The 25,388-nt window shown below is 45.9% G+C and overlaps 1 pseudogene; it reads left to right on the forward strand.

Moving 5' to 3' along the window:
* Positions 1-1,044: 1,044 nt before the first annotated feature.
* LOC123057205 (uncharacterized) lies at positions 1,045-24,119 on the forward strand (annotated as a pseudogene).
* The last annotated feature ends 1,269 nt before the right edge of the window (positions 24,120-25,388 follow it).

The following is a 25,388-nucleotide window of genomic DNA, read 5'->3' on the forward strand; positions in this document are numbered from 1 at the left end:
AAAATAGGGCCGTTCCCTTGTCAACTTTCTCATTTATTTTTAAAAAATACATGTAAAAATTTGTCCAACAAATTAGTGTAGGCTAAGGAGTTGCGTGCGACACCAAATTGAGGGAAGATAATTTGATAGTAGATCCAGTGAGGCCGTAGACATCGTATGACACTGACGCTCGTCGGTCAAACAAAACAAAATGAACAAACGCGAATCCTACTCGGCGCTCTACGCGCCCCTTACTTTGTTATCCGTAGGTGGTGCCCACACGCGTTTCACTTGGGTCGGCCCATGTAACCACTAGTTTTGTGATGCTTTGGGCCGGTTTTCTTTGTGTTTTTTTTGCTGGTTTTTCTATGTTGTGAGGCCAGTTTTTCTTTGGGTTCTTTTTAAGATTTTTTTTTATCCTTTTGTTTTCAGTTTTATATTGTGATCAGTTTGCAAATGTGTGAATATTTTTAAAATTCATATTTTTTTCAAATATTTAACTTATTAAAATTTATGAACTTTTTTCAAATGCGTGAACCTTTTTCATACCCACGAACATTTTTCAAATGCGTGAAATTTTCTCGAATCCATGAACTTTTTCCAAATCTGCCTTTTTTTCAAATTTCATGAATTCATTTTTAAAACATAATTTTTTTGGAAATTCATGTTTTTAATTTTAGAAACTTTTTAAAAATTTGAACCTCTAAAAATTAAGCATCTTTTTTCAAGTCCGAGAATTTTTTCAAATTGGTGATTTAGAAAAATGTGAACTTTCTAATGATGTGTCCTCCTCGCAAGCCCCCTCTAGTTTTCTCTGAACGATCAAGCGATCCAGTGCCAGAGAGCGAGTTGGTCACTTTTTTTTCAGGAGAAGCAGGGAGTTGGTCGAACTACCCAGTCCACGATCGAAGGTGTTTTGATGGGCCTAGCCAACTGGCCATGCGCATAACCGCCTTAGCTGTTTTTTTTTTTCATAACCGCCTTAGCGCGCTGACGAAACCGACATTGTATATTGATCTCGTATCTCCACCAACGATCAATATCAGAAGATCAGATCAGGCAAAGAAAAGTCTCCACGAACGATCTCTTGTGTGCGCGGCTTTGATGGATCCCGCGACCGCGATGATGGCCTGGCCGCGGCAGTCCGGCTCTGGCCTGGCGGAGCTCGCCGCCCGCCTCACCAAGCGCCTGGCCGATGCAAACCCTAGCACCAACCTCGTCTTCTCGCCGCTGTCCATCTATGCCGCCGTCGCGCTCCCGGCGCCCGAGGGGACACCCTGGGCGAGGTCCTCCGCTTCCTCGGCGCACGCTCCCAGGAAGAGCTCGAGGTGTCTATCTCGCGCATGGCTGACGACGCGCTCCAGGACCTGTCGGCATCCGGCGGCCCCAGCGTAGCGTCCGCGTGCGGCGTCTGGAACGACAAAAGGCGGCCGCTGAAGCCGGCTTACCGTACAGGGCGGAGGCGGGCACCTTGGATATGAGGGAGAACGCGGCGGCGCAGCACATCAATGCCTGGGTCGCCGAGGTCACCAGGAACCTCATCAAGGACGTCGTCTCTCCACAAACCATTGACTCGCCGACGTCGTGCTCGCTAACGCCATATACTTCAAAGGCAAGTGGAACCTGCCGTTCGACGAGAGGGACACCAGAGATAGGCCGTTCCACCGGCTCGACGGAACCGCCGTCAACGCGCCCTTCATGTACAACCCCGCTCGCCACTTCATCGCCGTGCACGACGGGTTTAAGGTGCTCAAGCGGCAGTACAAGATGTCCTCACAACGAGGATATCAACCGTACCGGCCGTGCACGGCAGGCACGCAGTACTCCATGTGCATCTTCCTGCCTGACGCGTACGACGGTCTGTGGAGCCTCATCGACCAGATAACCTCCCGTCCGGGCTTCGTGCATGATCACCTGCCGGCGATCCCCGTCAAGGTAGGTCACTTCGGCGTTCCCAAGTTCAAACTTGATTTCACAAGCAAAAACGCCGAGATCCTCAAACAGCTGGGCCTCGTTCTGCCGTTCAACATGGGTTCAGACCCGTCGGACATGGTTGAGGACAGAGGACGACGGCACCGGCTTGCCTTTGGTGGTTCGTGACGTCATCCATAAGGCTGTCATCGAGGTCAACGAGGAAGGGACGGAAGCCGCAGCTCTCACCATGATGATTGCGGCTCCTGGAGCTGCTCCCATGGCAATGCCGGAGCCGAGGGTAGATTTCGTCGCTGACCATCCTTTCGCGTATTTCATAGTCGAGGAGGCGTCCGGCGTGATCATGTTTGCAGGGCATGTCGTCGACCCTAACAATGGCAGCGGCCCTGCCCCTGTGCGGACTAGGAAACGGAAACATGAGGGTGCACTTATTAACAAGGAGCGGCTACCTGCTAGAAGATTCGAGTTGTTGCCGGTGACCAGAAACCCGCCGGCGCAGTTCGACACAATAGGCCTGACTGGCTCCAGTGGCCTGGCAATGCTCGCCGCCAGGCTCACGAGGCCCCTCGCCGAGGGGAGCACGGATGGCAATCTAGTCTTCTCACCGCTGTCCATCTACGCTGCTCTCGCGCTCCTTGCCGCCGGTGCCCGGGACGCCACACTGGACGAGATACTCCGCGTCCTAGGAGCGAGGACGCGCAGCGAGCTCGAGAACTTCGTGTCGCGCTTGGCAGCCGACACGCTCCAGGATAGGTCCACCTCATTAGATGTGTATAGTCTCTTTTCGGTATATCCTCAATGTATAAGGGGTTTTTTGCATTTTACCATACATGTATATGTATTGGCCTTTGGCCCTCAGTAAAGCCAGCTGCTATTCATCCAATATGGTATCAGATGCAAGGTTACCCTCTCCACCTCGCACGATGCAACTCCGTGCCTGTACCTAGTCTCCCTCGCCCTCACCCGCCGCCGGCGTGAGCTGCTGTCTGGTCGCCGTCGCGCCCTGGTCCGTCCACGCCGTCGCCTTCCCGGTCTGCCTCCTCTCCGTCCGGTCACCGCCGCGCCCTGCTCCGTCCAGCCAGCGCCGTTCCGGGCCTGCCTCCTCCCCGCCTGGCCGCCACGCCCTGCTCCGTCCAGCCGGCGACGTCCTGGGCCTGCCCCCTTCCCGCTCGGCCGCTGTTGCCCCTAGTCCGGCCGGCCCGCGTCATTCCCGGACCCATTGGCTGTCGCTGCACGTTCCGCTAAAGCTGCCGCACTCGTGCTCCAGCCGCGCGCGAGCCAGGCCTCCTGGTCGCTCCTGATTTGGGGCTGCTGCCTCACGCGCTCGATCCCGATCCGGAACTCCTGCCTCGAGTGAGCGGGTCTCTATTCCATCCCGATTCAGATTCAGATCGGTTGACTCCAGAAAAAAAGGAAGGCAGAAACAACAAAAAGGGATATCTCAGTATGTCATCTTCGGGCTATGTGGCTGTTCCTCGCTGCTCGGAGATCTTTGATGGCACCAACTATGCCGACTTCGCCGGTTTCATGCGTATTCATATGCACGGCTTTCTGCTGTGGGGTGTTCTCTCCGGCGAGGTACCCTGTCCGCCGTGCCCTGTTGCTCCGGTGGCGCCTGTTCCGCCAGTACCGCCGGTGATTGCTGCTGATGCTTCTCAGGCTGATCGGGATGCAGCCAAGACTCTTGATGATGTTGCAGTTGATACTTATGATCAGCAGGTATCTGCCTATTCTGATGCTCTTTCTGTCTATCGGGATGATCTGTCTACTTACACTCAGTGGTGCAATGATGATGCTCGAGCGGCTGTTGTTCTCACTGCGAGTGTCCTCCCTTAGTTTGCTTCGGAGTTCATGGGACTTGGCACAGTTGCAGCGATGTGGTCTTATCTATGCCGACGCTATCAGCCCTCTGGTGATGCTCTCTACCTATCTGTGGTCCGTCAGGAGCATGCACTTCAGCAAGGTGATTCTTCTGTTGATGAGTTCTATTCACAGTGCTCTGTCATCTGGTGCCAGCTTGACTCTCTTCGGACAATTGTTTGTGGAACCTGTTGTTGCTGTCAGACTACTCGGTCTGATCTGGAGTTTCAGCGGGTTCATGAGTTCTTATCTCGTCTTCGGTCTGAGTTTGAGCCTCGACGTGCTCACTTGCTTGCTCGCGGTCATGTTCCTATCTCGGAGGTACTTGCCGAGCTTCGTGCTGAGGAGACTCGCCTTCGCTCTGCTGGGTTGCTTCTGGTTCCGTCAGTGCTGGCCGCCCGAGCTCCTGTGTCGTCTGCTCGCCTCACCGCTCCTGCCTACTCCTCCAGGGGGGTCAGCCGTCCTCCTTATGCTGAGAAGGGCACGTCGCGCCGTGACACCTTCTGTGGTTACTGCTCCCAGTCAGGTCACCCAGAGTCTGATTGTCGCCAGAAGAAGCAAGACCAGAGGCGCTCCCCTTCCAACGGGACTCCTGTGTCTTCCTCGACTCCGTCCCTCACTAATCAGGACATTGTACGCCTCAAGCGTCTGCTTGCTTCATCCGGCTCCTCGTCGACTGGTTCTGCTGCTGCAGTGACTGCATCCCCTTCATCACCATCGCAGCCACCTACACAGTCAGGTACATCTTCGTGGGTTCTAGATTCTAGAGCTTCTTTTCATATGTCTTCTGATTCTTCCGCGTTGTCTTCTCTTCGACTCTTGATTCGCCTGTTAATGTTCTTACCGCCGATGGCACACCTCTCCCTGTTGCTAGTCGTGGTATTCTTTCCACTCCTTCATTTTCAGTTCCGAGTGTTTCACATGTTCCTTGCCTTACCATGAATCTTTTTTCCGCTGCCAAACTTACTGATTCTGGTTGTCGTGTCATTCTTGATACCGACTCTTGCTCTATTCAGGATCGCCGCACCAAGGCTTTGGTTGGTGCTGGCCCTCGGCACCGTGAGTCGGAGGGTCTTTGGGAGGTTGACTGGCTTTGTGTTCCTTCCGCTGCCACCACTTCTGCCAGCTCCCATGCTCTTGCCGCCTCGTCGTCTGCGTCCTTCCAGCAGTGGCATCATCGCCTTGGTCACCTCTATGGCTCTCGCTTGTCTTCTTTAGTCCATCTGTATCTGGAGATGTTTCTTTACCTTGTAATGGTTGCAGACTGGGCAAACAGACTCAGTTACCTTATCCCACCAGTGAGTCGGTATATCAGCGTCCTTTTGACTTAGTTCATTCTGATGTTTGGGGTCCTACTACCTTTGATTCGAAAGGTGGTCATCGCTACTATGTTCTGTTTATTGATGATTTCTCTCGTTACACTTGGCTCTACTTCATGAAATCTCGTGGTGAGGTTCTCTCTATATACAAACGATTTGCCGCCATGGTTCACACCCAGTTTTCCATGCCCATTCGTACTTTTCGTGTTGACTCCGCTGGAGAGTTTATGTCCCAGCTATTGCGTGGTTTTCTCGCGAAACAGGGAACTCTTGCCCAGTTCTCATGTCCTGGTGCTCATGCTCAGAATGGCGTTGCTGAACGTAAGCATCGTCATTTGCTTGAGACGGCTCGTGCGATGATGATTGCTGCTTCTCTTCCACCCCATTTTTGGGCTGAGGCTGTTTCTGCATCCACCTATCTCATCAACATTCAGCCATCGACTGCCTTGCAGGGTGGTATTCCTCTGGAGTGTCTCACTGGTCGCTCTCCTGACTACTCCGCTCTCCGTATGTTTGGATGCGTGTGCTATGTTCTTCTTGCCCCCCGAGAACGAACCAAACTGACTGCTCAGTCGGTTGAGTGTGTTTTCCTTGGTTATAGTGATGAGCACAAGGGCTATAGATGTTGGGATCCTGTAGGTCGTCGCTTGCGCATCTCGTGTGATGTGACTTTTGATGAGTATCGTTCCTACTACCGATGTCCTTCTTCCTCGAGTTTCTCTGTGGACGATCTCGCTTTCCTTCTCCTTCCCGATACACCTTGCTATGTGCCTTCTGTGTCATCTCTTCCTCTGCCATCTCTCCTTCCTTCTCCCTCACCATCGACCCCACCTTCTCCATCCTTCTCCTCCACCTCTTCACCCTCATCCCCAGTTCGTCGCCCTCTCTCACCGTTCTCTCTCCACTATACTCGTCGCCCTCGTCCTGAGGATGTCTCATCTGACGTGCCTTCCACCTCTGGTGCACCTCTTCTCACCCCTCCCCCGGTTCACAATCTCCAAGCTCGCCCTCGCCCCCCGCTTGATCGCTACTCTCCTGATCGGTATGGTCTCTCTGCCATTGCTGAGCTCACTTCCTATCGGACTGCCATGACTCAACCTGAATGGCAGCTTGCGATGGCCGAAGAACTTGCTGCCCTTGAGCGCTCTGGCACATGGGAGCTGGTTTCCCTCCCTCCCGGTGTTCGTCCCATCACCTGCAAGTGGGTCTACAAGATTAAGACTCGCTCCGATGGTTCTTTTGAGCGCTACAAAGCTCGTCTTGTGGCCCGTGGTTTTCAGCAGGAGCAGGGACGAGACTATGATGAGACATTCGCTCCTGTGGCTCACATGACCACTGTCCGCACTCTCCTTGCTGTGGCTTCTGTTCGTCAGTGGTCTATCTCTCAACTTGATGTGCAGAACGCCTTTCTCAATGGCGAGCCGCGTGAGGAGGTTTACATGCAGCCACCACCAGGGTATTATGCTCCTGACGGTATGGTCTGTCGACTTCGCCGCTCCCTCTATGGACTTAAACAGGCCCCTCGCGCTTGGTTTGAGCGTTTCGCCTCTGTGGTGACTGCTGCTGGTTTCTTGCCCAGTGATCATGATTCCGCGTTGTTTGTTCACACGTCTCCTCATGGTCGGACTCTTCTCCTTCTTTATGTTCAATACGTGCCTTGCTGCCCCTTCTGTCACTGGGTAAGGACACCGCAAGATCGAACCCAAAGCTAAGCACTTCTCCCATGGCAAGAACTACCAATCTAGTTGGCCAAACCAAATCGATAATTCGAAGAGACTTGCCAAGATAACCAATCATACATAAAAGAATTCAGAGAAGATTCAAATATTATTCATAGATAGACTTGATCATAAACCCACAATTCATCGGTCTCAACAAACACACCGCAAAAGAAGAAGATTACATCGAATAGATCTCCACAAGAGAGGGGGAGAACATTGTATTGAGATCCAAAAAGAGAGAAGAAGCCATCTAGCTAATAACTATGGACCCGAAGGTCTGAGGTAAACTACTCACACTTCATCGGAGGGGCTAGGATGATGTAGAAGCCCTCCGTGATGACGGCCCTCTTCCGGCGGAGCTCCGGAACAGGCCCCAAGATGGGATCTCGTGGATACAGAAAGTTACGGCGGTGGAATTAGGTTTTTGGTTCCTGTTCTGATTGTTTGGGGGTACGTATGTATATATAGGAGGAAGAAGTACGTCGGTGGAGCACCGAGGACCCCACGAGGCAGGGGGCGCGCCCTAGGTAGGGGGGGTGCGCCCCCACCCTTTGGCCTCCTATTTGACTCCCTGGAGTAGGGTCCAAGTCTCATGGATCACGTTCGGTGAGAAAATCACGTTCCCGAAGATTTTATTCCGTTTGGACTCCGTTTGATATTCTGTTTCTCCGAAACACTGAAATAGGCAAAAAAACAGCAATTCTGGGTTGGGCCTCCGGTTAATAGGTTAGTCCCAAAAATAATATAAAAGTGGAAAATAAAGCACAATATAGTCCAAAATAGTAGATAATATAGCATGGAGCAATCAAAAATTATAGATACGTTGGAGACGTATCAGGCATCCCCAAGCTTAATTCCTGCTCGTCCTCGAGTAGGTAAATGATAAAAAGAGAATTTTTGATGCCGAGTGCTACTTGGCATAATTTCAATGCAAATCTTCTTAATTGTGGTATGAATATTCAGATTAGAGAGATTCAAGACAAAAGTTTATATTGACATAAAAATAATAATGCTTCAAGCATACTAACAAAGCAATTATGTCTCAAAATAACATGGCCAAAGAAAGATATCCCTACAAAATCATATAGTCTGGCTATGCTCTATCTTCACCACACAAAGTATTTAAATCATGCATAACCCCGATGACAAGCCAAGCAATTGTTTCATACTCTAACTTTTTCAATCTTCACGCAATACATGAGCATGAGCCATGGATATAGGACTATAGGTGGAATAGAATGGTGGTTGTGGAGAAGACAAAAAGGAGGGGAAGATAGTCTGACATCAACTAGGCGTATCAACGGGCTATGGAGATGCCCATCAATAGATATCAATGTGAGTGAGTAGGGATTGCCATGCAACGGATGCACTAGAGCTATAAATGTATGAAAGCTAAACAAAAGAAACTAAGTGAGTGTGCATCCAACTTGCTTGCTCACGAAGACCTAGGGCAATTTGAGGAAGCCCATCATTGGAATATACAAGCCAAGTTCTATAATGTAAAATTCCCACTAGTATATGAAAGTGACAACATATGAGACTCTCTATATGAAGAACATGGTGCTACTTTGAAGCACAATATATGAGACTCGCTATATCATGGTGCTACTTTGAAGCACAAGTGTGGAAAAAAGATAGTAGCATTGCCCCTTTTTATTTATTTTCTTTTTTGGGCATTTTTTTCTTTGGCCTTTCTCTTTTTTTGGGACAATGCTCTATTGAATGATGATCATCACACTTTTATTTATTTACAACTCAATGATTACAACTCGATTCTAAAACAAAGTATGACTCTATATGGATGCCTCCGACGGTGTACCGGGATATGCAATGAATCAAGAGTGACAAGTATGAAAATATTATGAACGGTGGCTTTGCCACAAATACTATGTCAACTACATGATCATGCTAAGCAATATGACAATGATGAATGTGTCATGATGAACTAGATGGTGGAAAGTTGCATGGCAATATATCTCGGAATGGCTATGAAAATGCCATAATAGGTAGGTATGGTGGCTGTTTTGAGGAAGGTATATGGTAGGTGTATGATACCGGCGAAAAGTGCGCGGTATTAGGGAGGCTAGCAAAGGTGGAAGGGTGAGAGTGCGTATAATCCATGGACTCAACATTAGTCATAAAGAACTCATATACTTATTGCAAAAATCTAGAAGTTATCAAAGCAAACTATTACGCGCATGCTCCTAGGGGGATAGATTGGTAGGAAAAGACCATCGCTCGTCCCCGACCGCCACTCATAAGGAGGACAATCAATAAATAAATTATGCTCCGACTTCATCACATAACGGTTCACCATACGTGCATGCTACGAGAATCACAAACTTTAACACAAGTATTCTTTAAATTCACAACTACTCAACTAGCATGACTTTAATATTATCACCTTCATATCTCAAAACAATTATCATGCTTCAATATTTTCTTAGTATTCAACACACTCAAAATAAAGTTTCGCAAATCTTAAATACCAAGCATATTATTATTAAGCAAATTACCATGATATTAAGAGACTCCCAAAATAATTTAAGCGAAGCATGAGAGATCAATAGTTTCTTTAAAACAAATCCACCACCATGCTCTAAAAGATCTAAGTGAAGCACATAGAGCAAAATTATAATGCTTAAAAGATATAAGTGAAGCACATAGAGCAAAACTACTTAGCTCAAAAGATATAAGTGAAGCACATAGAGCAAAACTACATAGCTCAAAAGATATAAGTGAAGCACATAGAGTATTCTATCAAATTTTAATTCATGTATGGCTCTCTCAAAAGGTGTGTACAGCAAGGATGATTGTGGCATACTAAGACACAAAGACACACAAATAATACAAGACTCTCCAAGCAAAACACATATCATGTTGGTGAATAAAAATATAGCTCCAAGTAAATTACCGATGGAAGTGGACGAAAGAGGGGATGCCTTCCGGGGCATCCCCAAGCTTTGACTTTTTGGTGTCCTTGGATTATCTTGGGGGTGCCATGGGCATACCCAAGCTTAGGCTCTTGCCACTCCTTGTTCCATGATCCATCAAAAAAATTCACCCAAAACTTGAAAACTTCACAACACAAAACTCAAAATAGAAAACTCGTGAACTCCGTTAGTGAAAGAAACAAAAGACCACTTCAAGGTACTGTAATGAACTCATTCTTTATTTATATTGGTGTTAAACTTACTTCATTCCAACTTCTCTATGGATTATAAACTATTTTACTAGCCATAGATTCATCAATATAAGCAATCAACACACGAAAAACAGAATCTGTCAAAAACAGAACAGTCTGTAGTAATCTGTAGCTAGCGCAAGATCTGGAACACCAAAAATTCTAAAATAAATTTCTGGACGTGAGGAATTTATCTATTAATCATATGCCAAAAGAATTAACTAAATATCACTCTTTAAATAAAAACGACAGCAGTTCTCGTGAGCACTAAAGTTTCTGTTTTTTTACAGCAAGTTCAACAAGACTTTCCCCAAGTCTTCCCAACAGTTCTACTTGGCACAAACACTAATTAAACACAAAAAAACACAACCAAAACAGAGGCTAGATAATTTATTTATTACTAAACAGGAGCAAAAAGCAAGGAATAAAAATAAAATTGGGTTGGCTCCCAACAAGCGCTATCGTTTAACGCCCCTAGCTAGGCATAAAAAGCGAGGATAGACCTAAGTATTGTCATCTTGATTCTTAATTATTTTAGCGATGTTATGCTCGAATCCGGGAGGTTCCTTACGTTTCCCTTCATATTCAGAGATCTTGAGATCTAAAGAATCCAACCGCTTATTGCAAAGAGTAATCAACATATTCATGCGGTGAAGATTTACGCTAACGCTCTTAAGAGGTTCAAGAGATTTCTGTAAAATCCTAGTTACTTCACAAATTTTCTCAAAAACTTGCATTTTCTCTTGGGTATGATGGGGCCCCTTTTGTTGAGGTAAAGTTCCTACTATACCTTCTATAATTTCATGCGCGATACTGGTATCAATTTCAATAAAATTGCCTTTGGCAACACAATCCAAAAGTTGTCTATGAGACATATTAAGCCCAACATAAAAGTTGCGAAGCAAAATTCTGAAATTTACTTCTAGGGTGCATTTACGATAAGATTCCATCATTCTAAACCAAGCATCCTTTAAGTTTTCTCCTTGCTTTTGTTTGAAGTGAAGGACTACAAACTCGGGAGACATAGGAGCAGAAAGAGGACTAGCCATGACGACAAGCAAACAAACTAGCACGCGAGCAAACAAGAGGCAAATAGAGAGGGAGGATAGAGAGAGAGGGCGAATAAAACGGCAAGGGTGTAGTGGGGGAGAGGAAAACGAGAGGCAAATGGCAAATAATGTAATGCGAGAGATAGGGATTGTGATGGGTACTTGGTATGTTGACTTTTTGCGTAGACTCCCCGGCAACGGCACCAGAAATCCTTCTTGCTACGTCTTGAGCTTGCGTTGGTTTTCCCCGAAGAGGAAGTGATGATGCAGCAGAGTAGCGTAAGTATTTCCCTCAGTTTTTGAGAACCAAGGTATCAATCCAATAGGAGGCCACGCTCAAGTCCCTCGTACCTGCATAAAACGATAGCTACTCGCAACCAACGCGATTAGGGGTTGTCAATCCCTTCACGGTCACTTACGAGAGTGAGATCTGATAGATATAATATTTTTTGGTATTTTTGGTATAAAGATGCAAAGTACAAAGTAAAGGCAAAGTAAAAAAGCAAAGCAAGATTAAAGTGATGGAGATTGATATGATGAGAATAGACCCGGGGGCCATAGGTTTCACTAGTGGCTTCTCTCAAGAGCATAAGTATTCTACGGTGGGTGAACAAATTACTGTTGAGCAATTGACAGAATTGAGCATAGTTATGAGAATATCTAGGCATGATCATGTATATAGGCATCATGTCCGTGACAAGTAGACCGAAACGATTCTGCATCTACTACTATTACTCCACTCATCGACCGCTATCCAGCATGCATCTAGAGTATTAAGTTAAAAACAGAGTAACGCCTTAGCAAGATGACATGATGTAGAGAGATAAATTCATGCAATATGAAATAAACCCCATCTTGTTATCCTCGATGGCAACGATACAATACGTGCCTTGCTGCCCCTTCTGTCACTGGGTAAGGACACCGCAAGATCGAACCCAAAGCTAAGCACTTCTCCCATGGCAAGAACTACCAATCTAGTTGGCCAAACCAAACGGATAATTCGAAGAGACTTGCAAAGATAACCAATCATACATAAAAGAATTCAGAGAAGATTCAAATATTATTCATAGATAGACTTGATCATAATCCCACAATTCATCGGTCTCAACAAACACACCGCAAAAAGAAGATTACATCGAATAGATCTCCACAAGAGAGGGGGAGAACTTTGTATTGAGATTCAAAGAGAGAGAAGAAGCCATCTAGCTACTAACTATGGACCCGAAGGTCTGAGGTAAACTACTCACACTTCATCGAAGGGGCTAGGATGATGTAGAAGCCCTCCGTGATGACGGCCCTCTTTCGGTGGAGCTCCGGAATAGGCCCCAAGATGGGATCTCGTGGATACAGAAAGTTGCGGCGGTGGAATTAGGTTTTTGGCTCCTGTTCTCATTGTTTGGGGGTACATGTGTATATATAGGAGGAAGAAGTACATCGGTGGAGCACCGAGGGGCCACAAGGCAGGGGGGCGCGCCCTAGGGGGGGCGCCCCCCACCCTCGTGACCTCCTCTTTGACTCCCTGGAGGAGGGTCCAAGTCTCATGGATCACGTTCGGTGAGAAAATCACGTTCTCGAAGATTTTATTCCGTTTGGATTCCGTTTGATATTGGGTTTCTCCAAAACACTGAAATAGGCAAAAAATAGCAATTCTGGGCTGGGCCTCCGGTTAATAGGTTAGTTCCAAAAATAATATAAAAGTGGAAAATAAAGCCCAATATAGTCCAAAACAGTAGATAATATAGCATGGAGCAATAAAAAATTATAGATACGTTGGAGACGTATCAATCATCACTGGTGACGACTCTGACTACATTGCCTTTGCTAAGGCTCGCCTTCACGACCAGTTCCTCATGACTGATCTTGGTCCTCTTCGCTATTTTCTTGGGATTGAGATCTCCTCGACCTCTGATGGCTTCTACATCTCTCAAGAGAAATATATTCAGGATTCTCTTGCTCGAGCTGCTCTCAGTGATGACCGCACTGTTGTGACTCCTATGGAGCTCAACGTTCAGCTTCGTGCCTCTGATGGTGACCCTCTTTCTAATCCCACTCACTATCGTCGCCTTGTTGGTAGGCTTTTCTATCTTGCTGTTACGCGTTCGGACATCCCCTATCCCATTCACATCCCGAGTCAGTTTGTTTCAGCCCCCACCTCTGTCCACTATAGTCACCTCCTTCGTGTTCTACGATATCTTCGTGGCACGATCTCTCAACGTCTTTTCTTTCCCCGCTCCAGTTCTCTTGAGCTCCAGGCTTACTCTGATGCTACCTGGGCTAGTGATCCCTCTAATCGACGCTTGTTGTCTGCTTACTGTCTCTTTCTTGCTGGCTCTCTTATTGCCTGGAAGACCAAGAAACAGACTGCAGTGTCTCGCTCGAGTACAGAGGCTGAGCTGTGTGCCATGGCTATGTTGACAGCTGAGGTGATCTGGTTACGATGGTTACTTGAGGATTTTGGTGTGTCTGGTACTACCTCGACTCCCTTACTGTCAGATAGTACTGGTGCTATCAGTATTGCGCGTGACCCGGTGAAGCATGAGCTCACCAAGCACATCAGTGTCGATGCCCACTTTGTGCGTGCTGCTGTGCAGGATCAGACTCTCGCTCTTCACTATGTGCCCTCTGAGTTACAGTTGGCTGACTTCTTCACGAAGGCACAGACTCGAGCGCAACATACCTTTTTCCTCTCCAAACTCAGTGTTGTTGATCCACCATGAGTTTGAGGGGGGGTGTTAGATGTGTATAGTCTCTTTTCGGTATATCCCCATTGTATAAGGGGTTTTTCTGCACTTTACCACACATGTATATGTATTGGCCTTTGGCCCTCAGTAAAGCCAGTTGCTATTCATCCAACACACCTCGGGCGGTCCCCGCATGGCGTTCGCGTGCGGCATGTGGAGCGACCTAATGCGGCCACTGAAGTCGGCCTTTCGTGAGGCTGTGGTGGGCACGTACAAGGCAGAGGCTAGCACCTGTTAGAGAATATCTGTATCCCGTAGTAATCTCAAACTCTCTTCCTATTCCTTGTTCTACTTGATCTCCTGTAACTTCTCTTGTACGCCAAGCCAAGGCTACTTCCCACATCAATATATATGAGACGCGGCTCCCATCGAGGGAGTAGGAACGCTTCCACGAAACCTTTCATGGTAATCAGAGCCACCTCTTCCCATACATCTAGCCATATACCAAAAACCTAGATCACACATCATCGTCTCCAATGTCTTCCTCAGCCGGCGTCGCCCTCAACCTCGGTTCACCGCCATCTGAGAAGCTTACAAGAGAAAATTATATCCTCTGGAAGGCGCAGGTTCTCCCGGCCCTGCGAGGCGCGCAGGTCACGGGGCTCCTGGACAATTCTGACGCTGCTCCGCCCAAGATGACGGAGATCACGAAGGCAGACAAGACTACGGCCCTTGAGCCGAACCCTCTGTACGGGCCCTGGATCGCCAAAGACCAGCAGGTCCTGTCATACCTCCTCAACTCTATGTCTCCAGAGATTCTAGCGCAAGTCGTTGGAAAGGACTCCACCTTCGAACTCTGGACAACAGTCACAAATCTAGTTGCCTCGCAGTCGCAGTCCCGGATCACCAACCTGAGAATTGCAATCACCAATACCAAGAAGGGCACCATGTCAAGCTCGGCGTACATGGCAAAGATGAAAGGACTCGGGGATGAACTAGCTGCTGCTGGGCGTCCCGTATCTGATCCGGAGATGGTAGACTATATCCTTGCAGGGCTGGACCGCGACTATGATTCTGTGGTAGCGGCAATCGGCGCTGTCAAGGGCACTATTACCGCGGATGATCTGTTCGCCCAAATTTTTGCTTTTGACCAGAGGATGGAGATGCTAGGCGACTCGTCCTCAGGCGGTTTTCACTCATCTACAAACGCCGTCTACAGAGGACGAGGTCAGTCCCGCGGCAGGTCTCGCGGGCGAGGAGGCAGGGGGCGCGGCCGTGGTGATCGCGGTGACCGCCAACCCTCTCCTGCCAATAGAGGCGGCGGCTTCAGAGGGCGCCCTCGATAGCAACAACAACAGCAGGCGCATGAGCAGCAACATGACTATCCTGAATGTCAGATTTTCTACAGACATCATCCAGGAGGTGCACGTGTCTGCTGGTGGCGTTATGAGGAGAACGATTAAGAAGAGAAGGAGGCGCATGCCGTCTCCTACGGCGTGGATACCAACTGGTACGCCGACAGTGCTGCAACAAATCATATCACATGAGAACTTGACAAGTTAACAATGCGGGAGAAATACAATGGAGGCGACCAAATTCGCACGACAAGCGGTTCTGGTATGAATATCACACATATTGGTAGTTCAATTGTTAAAAACGCCATGAAAAATTTGCACTTGAAAGATGTCTTGCATGTTCCTCAAACATCCAAAAATCTTGTTTCCGTTCATAGATTCACTCTTGATAACAATGTTCTTACAGAATTCTACCCTTATTTTTTGTTGGTTAAGGATTTGAGAACAAGGAGAGTCATTCTTAGAGGACGGTGCGTGGGAGGCCTCAACCCACTCATATCATCATCATCATCTTTCTGGTCCAACAAGCAAGCAAACATTGTCACCAAGCCATCATCATCAAGGTGGCATAGTCGTTTAGGTCATCCATCTTCAGTCATAGTTAAATATGTTCTTAGCAAAAATAAACTCTCTTATGAGAATAGTGTTGAGTCAGTTTGTGATCCGTGTCAACAAGCAAAAAGTCATCAATTACCTTACCCCATCTCTACTAGTGTGTCTACTGCTCCCCTTCAACTTATATTTTCAGATGTATGGGGGCCAGCTCCTACCTCAGTTGGTAGATTTTCTTACTATGTAAGCTTTATTGATGGCTATAGTAAATTTACTTGGATTTACTTGTTAAAGAAACGGTCTGATGTATTCCAAGTCTTTATCAATTTCCAAAATCTTGTTGAACGTAAACTGAACTCCAAGATCATTGCCATGCAAAGTGACTGGGGTGGTGAGTATGAAAAATTGAATTCTTTCTTCCAAAAACTTGGTATATCACATCATGTCTCTTGCCCTCATGCTCACCAACAAAATGGATTTGCTAAGAGAAAGCATCGTCACATAGTTGATATGGGGCTAGCATTGCTAGCAAATGCATCTATGCCACTCAAATTCTGGGATGAAGCATTCTTAACTGCCACATATCTCATCAACTTGCTTCCAAGTAAAGTCATCAAACTTGAAACACCCATCACACGACTCCTTGGTGTTACACCCAACTACACATCTCTTCGTGTTTTTGGTTGTGCATGTTGGCCCAACCTTAGACCCTACAACACACGCAAACTCGCTTTTCGCTCAAAAAAATGTGTCTTCTTAGGCTATAGTCCCATACATAAAGGGGTTAAATGCCTTGATGTTCCTACTAGTAGGGTCTACATATCCAGAGATGTTGTCTTTGATGAGTCCGTGTTTCCGTTTGTTTCTCTTCATCCCAATGCCGGTGCACTTCTCCGCAAGGAAATTCTCCTTCTTCCCCCACATCTTCGGTCTTTTGATCATGGGGGCGACAGTTGTACTAATCAAAGTGATGATATTTCTGCTGGTACTGGTCCTTCTTTGTTGCCTGTGCAGGTCCCTGGTGAAAACGGTGCTCAAAATGATCAAAATTTCAAAAATATAGCTCAAGATGATCTTATATTTCATGCTGAGGAAGAAGACGAACCTGGCACAGATAGCGAGGTTGATTCGGCGGCTCCTGCAACTCCTGTACGCCTGCAAACCTCGGATCACGCGAGGAAATCAGCCTCGGATCGCGCCCCCACCAGCTGCAGCGCTGATTCGAGGGAGGGCCACTCCCGCACTGCCACATCAGCGACAGGCGGGACCAGCCGCGGGGCCGGATCCCCCTCGCCCAGCGTGCGCCTGCAACCGCGGTCGGGCGGGGGATCTACTGTGCCGGCTCGGGCGGTTGGCACCCGTGTGCAGTCAGAGGAGGCGGCCACACCAGCGGCTACATCAGATACTACGGGATCCTCTGCGCAGGAGGCAACAAATTCATCTATGTCAGCGCATGCAGCAGATTCTTCAGGATCTTCTGCGGCGAGTGTTCTTGTGATCCAGCCAGCTTCCTCACGAGTGATGACCCGGCTACAAAAGTTATACGAAATCTTAAAATAAGAAAAGATGGAACTATACCATATGGGATGTTGTGTATTTCAGGAGAACCAACAACATTGAGTAGTGCACTTGATGATCCTAAGTGGAAGAAGGCAATGGATGAGGAATACTCTGCACTTATGAGGAACAAGACATGGCATCTTGTACCAAATCAGAAAGGTAAAAATATCATCGATTGCAAATGGGTATACATAATTAAAAAGAAGGCAGATGGCTCCATTGACAGGTACAAGGCACGTCTAGTTGCAAAGGGCTTTAAACAACGTTATGGTATTGATTATGAGGACACTTTTAGTCCTGTTGTGGAAGCTGCAACTATCAGACTTTTTCTAGCCATTGCTGTATCCAGGGGTTGGAGCCTACGATAGCTAGATGTATAGAATGCATTTTTGCATGGTATTCTGGAAGAGGAAGTGTTTATGAGACAACCACCTGGTTATGAGGATAAGAAGTTACCACAACATGTTTGCAAGCTTGATAAAGCACTCTATGGTTTGAAACAAGCACCCAGAGCATGGTATTCCAGGTTGAGCTTACAGTTGAGATATCTTGGCTTCATTGCCTCCAAGGCTGATACATCTTTGTTTATTTATAACAAGGCTGGAGTGGTTATTTTTGTGCTTATATATGTTGATGATATCATAGTTGCAAGTTCTTCACAAAATGCTATTAATGCACTCCTGCATGATCTGAGCTCAGAGTTTGCCTTGAAGGATCTAGGTGACTTACATTTCTTTCTCGGTATTGAAGTCAAGAAAACTCAAGATGGTATTGTGTTAAATCAGGAGAAAATATATCATTGAGCTTCTTTCTCGCATGGGAATGAAAGATTGTAAGCCAGTTCCTACACCTTTATCTTCCTCAGAAAAACTCTCAGCATATGAAGGTGTGCCACTTCAGGAGGAGGAGAGCACAAGGTATAGGAGTACTGTGGGAGCATTACAATATCTAACTCTCACACGTCCAGATATCTCGTTTGTTGTCAACAAGATTTGTCAATATTTGCATGCACCTACTTCTGCACATTGGTCACCTGTTAAGAGAATTGTAAGATATGTGAAGCATACTATGGGAACATGACTTCATTTCAAACATTCTAATTCCTCTTTTGTGAGTGCATTCTCTGATGCTGATTGGGCAGGATGCAGTGATGATAGAAGATCAACTGGAGGTTTTGCAGTATTCTTTGGGTCTAATCTTGTTTCTTGGAGTGCTAGAAAGCAAGCCACTGTGTCACGGTCAAGCACAGAAGCTGAATACAAGTCCCTGGCGAATGCAATTGCTGAGATCATTTGGGTTGAATCACTTCTTGAGGAGTTGGGAATCAAGAAGAATCGTATATCATGTTTATGATGTGATAACTTGGGAGCAACATATTTATCTGCAAATCCAGTGTTTCATGAAAGAACAAAGCACATAGAAATTGACTTTCACTTTGTGCGAGAAAGAGTTGCAGCAAAGAAACTTGAGATACGGTTTATTCCCTCCAAAGATCAAGTAGCAGACGGTTTTACAAAGGCATTATCAGCAAGACCATTTGAGGAGTTCAAGAGTAATCTTAATTTAGGATAGTTGAGATTAAGGGAGGGTGTTAGAGAATATCTGTATCCCATAGTAATCTCAAACTCTCTTCCTATTCCTTGTTCTACTCGATCTCCTGTAACTTCTCTTGTACGCCAAGCCAAGACTACTGCCCACATCAATATATATGAGACGCGGCTCTCATCGAGGGAGTAGGAACGCTTCCACGAAACCTTTCAATACCGTTGACTTCCACGACGCGCCGGAGGAAGCGCGCGGCCAGATCAACGCGTGGGCGGCTCAGGCGACGAGGAACCTTATCGACTCGGTCCTCCCAGAGGGGTCGATACACCGAAGGACCCAGGTCGTGCTCGGCAACGCAATGTACTTCAAGGGCATGTGGAAGGACCAGCCGTTTGACATGAGAGATGAGACACACCACGCACAAGCCCTTCCACCGGCTGGACCGCGGCCAGCTTGACATACCCTTCATGCAGAGCCGGGAGTCGCAGTTCGTTGCCGTGCACCACGGGTTCAAGGTGCTCAAACTCCGGTACAGGATGGGAACGCCAGATCACGAGGGCACCACAAAACATCCTCCTCCATTGGGCCGTCCTGATTCTGATCCCTACAACTACAATGGTGTTGGTGCTGCTCCGTACATCCATCCCGGCCCTAGTGCTGCATACAACCGTGGGGGTGGGGGTCCGTCTCCAAATTATTTTCCCGTCAGACCTCACCCATACTCCCACCAACATTACTATCCTCCTCCGTTCGGCAACTCCTTCTCTCCCCACACCTATCCGAGGCCATATCCTCCTTATGGTGCACTTGGCCCCGTTGGCTACCCTCCTAACCCCTACTTCCCCCGCCATGATGCATTTGGCAACAGCTACTACGCGCCTAATACATGGGCAGGACATGCTTATCCATCCCCATCCCAGTGTGCAGCTGTTCCGTGGGTGCGCTCCGGCTCTGACTATACCGGGCCAACACAATTCTCCATGTGCATCTTCCTCCCGGATGCCTACGACGGCCTATGGTGGCTGCTACTGCTAGACATGATGGCATCCCGGCCTGGGTTCCTGCACGACCACCTGCCGATGCAGCGAATCGCCCTCCGCGAGCTCCGGATGCCAAAGTTCAAACTGTCTTTCCACAACAGTGTGGCCGCTGTCCTCAAGAAGCCGGGGCTCCAGCTGCCGTTCAGTGAGCACGGCGACCTATCTGACATGGTAGAGGAAGACCGCTATGGCTTGCCGATAGTGGTGGGGGATGTCATCCACAAGGTTGTCGTCGAGGTAAACGAGCAAGGGACTGAAGCTGCGGCGGTCACCACCGAGTGCGGCTATGGAGGATGCAGCTGATTGCCGCCGCCATCTCCACAAGTGGGTTTCATCTTCGACCATCCGTTTGCCTACAACATAATGGAGGAGGTGACACTAGTAGAAAAAGGGTCATTAGTCCCGGTTCATAAGGGCCTTGCCGCTGGCTAGAGCTTCACCTTTAGTCCCGGTTGGTAACATCAACCGGGACTAAAGGTAATTTTTTTTATTTTTTTTCTCGATTTTCAAATTTCTGAATTATTTTATAATTTAATCTCTAATCACCCACCCCTCATCACTGCTCAATTTAACCTCTAATCTCTAATCACCCCTCATCATTCCAAATCATCTAACTTCCCGATCGGTCACCCATCCCTCTCACTACTTCAGCCCGAGCAGGCTTAACTTTCGGGTTCTATTCTCCTTCGTTTTCAAGTCTGCACTTGTTATTTTCCTAACAATAGTAAGATGTAAATCCTATTAACCCTTGGGACTTTAGCTTGAGCATGAAGTCACACATTTCACTGTTTGAGTTTGAAACTATTATTGTACAAAACAATAATTATTTAGTAACACTAATATTTCTTGAATAAGCAGTTTGACCATAGTTTGACCATTGTTAGACCATAATTTGACCAGATTTGACAAAAATTCAAAAAATCTGAAATGATTATTTAGTAACACTAATATTCTTGAATACTTATTTAATAACACTAATACTTCTTGAATAAAGAGTTTGACCATAGTTTGACCAGATTTAACGAAAATACGAAAAAAATTGAAATTTAAGCATAACTTTTTATCCTTTTAGAATTTGAGAATTCTAAAAATTTGCAAACAGGCCGTAGGCAAAGGGCATCACACCCTCTAGTCTCGGTTCGTGTCTCAAACCGGGACTAAAGGGCTTAGGTGAACCGGGACTAATGCCTTAGCCGCACGAACTGGGACCAATGCTCACATTAGTCCCGGTTCGTGACTGAACCGAGACTAATGTGAATATTGCCCTGTGACCAAAGCCCTGTTTTCTACTAGTGTGACCGGCACAGTTGTGTTTGCAGGGCACATCCTAGACCCCTCCAAGGAGTAATAGCTAGCTGTTGAGGTCAACCAACACATTTTTGTCTTTTTTCATTCAATCCATAACTGCTCTGCTGCATACGAGATTGCGAACCCCGCTTATGATGAATTTATTTATACGAATGACTGTTTTTCACATTGTGCTTTAGTTTGATTATATTTAAGAGATGTCTTCCTTGTATATGCATTGTGCTTCAGTTTAATAATCAAGACAACTTGATTATGTCCACTTTAGATAGAGTTTTTGTTTCTGTTGATTGGGATGGGATTTTCCTTGGGGCCTCTATCAAAGCCCTACCCAGAGTGGGGAGTGATCACACTCCTCTAGTATTAAATACTACTTCTGGGCTCTCGAACCCTACTTCTAAATTCTTTAGATTTGAAAAATGGTGGCTTAATATTCCTGGTTTTGATGATGTTATTCATAAAGCTTGGAACTCTGAGTGTAAAGCCACCAAGGCCATTGATATCTGGCAGTTTAAAATCAGGACTACTAGGAAAGCTGCTAAGGGTTGGTGTGCTAATTATGAAGCAGACCAGAATAGAAATAAGCAGGCATTAGTGGCTGAATATAATTGTTTAGATATCCTAGCTGAAACTCAACCTTTATCTCCTAACTCTAAGAATAAAATGAAAAATATTGCAGGTGAGCTGAATGAAATCTGGAGAAGGGAGGAGATCAAGGCCAGGCAGAGGTCCAGAGAGAAAGAGATTTTGGAGAGTGAATATAACACTGGGTATTTCAAAGCAGTGGCAAATCAGAAGAGGAGAAAGAAACATATTGCTATGCCGGAAACCCCTTCAGGTCCTGTGGAGGATACCCAAGGTATTCTTCAAATAGCTGTAGATTATTATAAAATTTTTTGGTTATGTTCCTACCATTGACATTGATCTCATGGATGACTTCTGGGATCATGATAGCATGCTCTCTCCTGAGAACTTTAATTTACTTGAAAAACCTTTCTCTGAGGAGGAAATTAAGGCTGCTGTATTTGGCTCATATGCTGAAGGAGCATCTGGACCAGATGGTTTTCCTTTCCTGTTTTATCAAAAGTACTGGGATTTAATAAAAAATGATCTATTTGCTCTGTTTAGAGACTGGGAGGCTGGGGAACTTGATTTGTACAGGCTTAATTTCTCCCTACTTACTTTAGTGCCTAAAGAACCTAATGTTGTTAAGCTGGATAGGTTCAGGCCTTTAGCCATGATTAATTGCAGTTTTAATTTTTTTTTTGCCAAGTGTGCCACCAATAGGTTTGACCCTATTTGTAATTTTCTAATTTCTCCCAACCAGACTGCTTTCCTAAAAGGGAGATTTATCCTTGAAAGCATAGTGGCTACTCATGAGGTAGTCCATGCAGTTGCCACCAACAAAATGTCTGGTTTCTGCTTCAAACTTGACTATGAAAAAGCCTATGACATGATCAGTAAAGAATTCCTCCTGAAAATGCTTAGGAAGAGAGGATTTGGTCCTATATGGATGCATAAAATCGAATCCTTACTCTGTAAAGGGTCTGTTGGTGTTAGAATTAATGACACCAACAGTGAGTATTTTATAGCTGGCAAAGGGGCAAGACAGGGGGACCCTATCTCCCATCTGCTATTTAATTTAGTTGATGACGTTTTCACTAGAATTTTGATCAAAGCTACTGATGAAAACTTAATTGCTAGTGTTCCCCCCCCCCCCCTCAAATCCTGCTGGGGTCATTAGTATGCAATATGCTGATGACACCCTGCTCTTCCTAGACAAAAACTTAGAACATGCCAAAAACCTTAAATGGCTTTTATCTTGTTTTGAGTAGATCTCTGGTATGAGGATTAATCTTCACAAGTGTGACCTTGTCCCCATCAATATTGATAGGGAGGAGGCTTAGTTTTTGCTCAAACCCTGGGTTGTAAAATTAGTACTTTCCCTATTAAGTACTTGGGCACCCCTTTACATTTTAGCAAAATTAGAAAAGAGGATCTGCAACCTATTGTGGATAAGATCATTAAGAAAGCTGCTGGGTGGAGGGGGAGACTGCTCTCCTTTGGCAAGAGACTTATTTTAGTCCAAGCCTGCTTAGCTAGCATCCCTACTTATCTTATGGGCTTTATTAAATTTCCTAAATGGGCTATTAAACTCGTTAACTCCCAATTAGCTCATTGCTTTTGGGATGATTATGAAGGTCATCACAAATATCATTTAACTGCCTGGAACTCAATAAATATGAGGAAAGAGTTTGGTGGTTTTGGTATTACTGACATAGGAGATATGAACTTGGCCCTATTAGCCTCTTGGATTAGTAGATATTACAACTCTGAGGGCAAAATTTTGAAGAATATCATTGACTCCAAATATAACCCTCAAAACAGTAACATTTTTGCTTGTTCTTCTACTGGAGCCCCCCCCCCCTTCTGGAAAGGGGTGATCTGGCAGCACAAGTTGCCAAACTTGTCTTCTCTTGGAAGATTGGTAATGGCAAGAGGACTCGGTTCTGGGAGGACCATTGGTTTGGCAATGCTACTTTGGCTACCCAATATTGGGATCTATACAACTTAGCTAATAAACATAATGTCACTATTGACAAAATTTGGGATGGCCATAACCTGAAACTTACTTTTAGAAGATGTTTTACTCAAGAGCAGATAGCTCTTTGGTTTGAACTTGTAGAAATTGCTAGTTCCATTCGTTTGGTAGATGAGGATGACTCCCCTATTTGGAATCTGAATTCTAAAGGGGTTTATACAGTTAGTTCTTTCTATAAGTTCATTAATTTCAGGGGGGGCTCTTGCCTACTACTTCTCCTGCTGTTTGGAAACTTAAAATCCCCCCAGGATTCAGATTTTTCTCTGCCTTTGGTTAATAATAAATTACTGACCAGAGATAATTTGAGCAAAAGACAAGAGGTGGGTGATTCCACTTGCGTGTTTTTCTCTGAACAAGAATCATGTTTTCACTTATTCAGTGCCTGTGTTGTTGCTGCTGAGTTCTGGAAAGCCATCTGTATCATTACTGGAGTGAGTGAAGACATAAATATGATGTCTATCTCCTCGTACTGGCTCAGAGGAGATAAGTTCGCTGCCACTAATACGGTCCATGCGGCTGGGCTATGGTCGATCTGGAAAACTCGCAACGACATGGTTTTCAATAACGTTTGTTGGCCTGGTTTGCGGGCTATATGGAGGAGAACAACATCAAATCTGTCTACATGGGGATGCCTTTCCTCAGAAGGTGCCAGGGGCAAGCTGGAGTGGGCTGTGGAAAAGTTGGAGACAAAAGCGAGAAGCCCTCCTCTGTTGTTGTGATCCTGGCTGAGGCGGGGAAACTCCTTTTAGACCTGTTTTTATTGGCTCATGAGCCTGTAGCTTCTCTCTGTTTTAAGAGTGCACTAGCGCTGCTGGATTCTTCCTTTACTAGTTCTAGTTTCTGGCTTTGCGTTGCCATAGATTTGTGACGCTTTACTGCGGCAGCGTGCCTGCTGTCCGTCGTGAGCTCTTGTGTTGTAATATACTCTGGATCTGTTGTTTCGTTTCTTTATGAAATGGAACAGGGGCGCAGCCCTTTCTTTCTAAAAAAAATGTCTTCCTTGTATATGTGTTCTCAAACAAAAATGAGGATCACCTAAAAACTCCACTCTGCCATGCAATTTACACTCACTAAATATAGATGGCATTTTTTTGTAAGTCATGATTAGTTGATCAAATTTATATGGCATTTGTTTCGAAAGAAACAGAGTCATGATTAGCGGACTGGTCAAAAACTAATTACTATACTAGAATAGAGTGATACGTATATCTCTGGTGTTGTGTAATTATAAATAGGGGATAACCTGTGATAAATATAACATCACACTGTAAAAGACACTTCTTCCAAATGTGTAACACTTGTTAAACATCTTTAATCTTGCTTCTCCTGATACTCATTGTCAGGTGTAAGTGAAGCTCTGACATAGTTATTATTTTGCGATTCAAACAAGAGCATCAGGATTATACAGTCTTGTCTAGTGCACAGCAGGATGTTATCCGGCACCTGATGTATCCTGAGTCCTGACATACCCTGAATTTGATTCAGAAGGAAATTTAGCCACTTTGTGGGCTGCTATATTTGCTTCCGTCCCTATATTACATGATAAATGTTAAAACCACTACATCATTCTACCAGCTCTTGTTTTTCATTAATAATCGGCAAGATGCTAGCTCTATGATGCTTGTTGGATCCCCAAAATGACAGAAGCTCCTGAGAATGAGTCTGCATTGTTCCTTGTTGATTATTCAGTTTGTTCAACATTTT

This window comes from Triticum aestivum, chromosome 3A (genome assembly GCF_018294505.1).
Source record: "Triticum aestivum cultivar Chinese Spring chromosome 3A, IWGSC CS RefSeq v2.1, whole genome shotgun sequence".
NCBI classification, from domain to species: Eukaryota; Viridiplantae; Streptophyta; class Magnoliopsida; order Poales; family Poaceae; genus Triticum; species Triticum aestivum.